Here is a 253-nt window from a genome sequence, read left to right on the forward strand (position 1 = left end):
CAATCGGCCTTGAACGAGCCCAAGATTCACTGGCAGATGACAGCGCCCGGGATAATGAACGGCCACGGAGCCCCCGCGTCTGCCAGGATCAATGCAGCGGCGACCTTGCAACTTGCATGACGAATGACCTAAGAGCCGAGTCATGCACGGGAGGATATCGCTCCCTTAATTTCCTCTAGTCACCCTTCGGAAATCATACGGTTGCAAGAGATTCCTAGGGCTTGCATGACTACACCTTTCCCTCATCTTTCTC

This window comes from Penaeus monodon, chromosome 15 (assembly GCF_015228065.2).
Source record: "Penaeus monodon isolate SGIC_2016 chromosome 15, NSTDA_Pmon_1, whole genome shotgun sequence".
Taxonomy (NCBI): Eukaryota; Metazoa; Arthropoda; class Malacostraca; order Decapoda; family Penaeidae; genus Penaeus; species Penaeus monodon.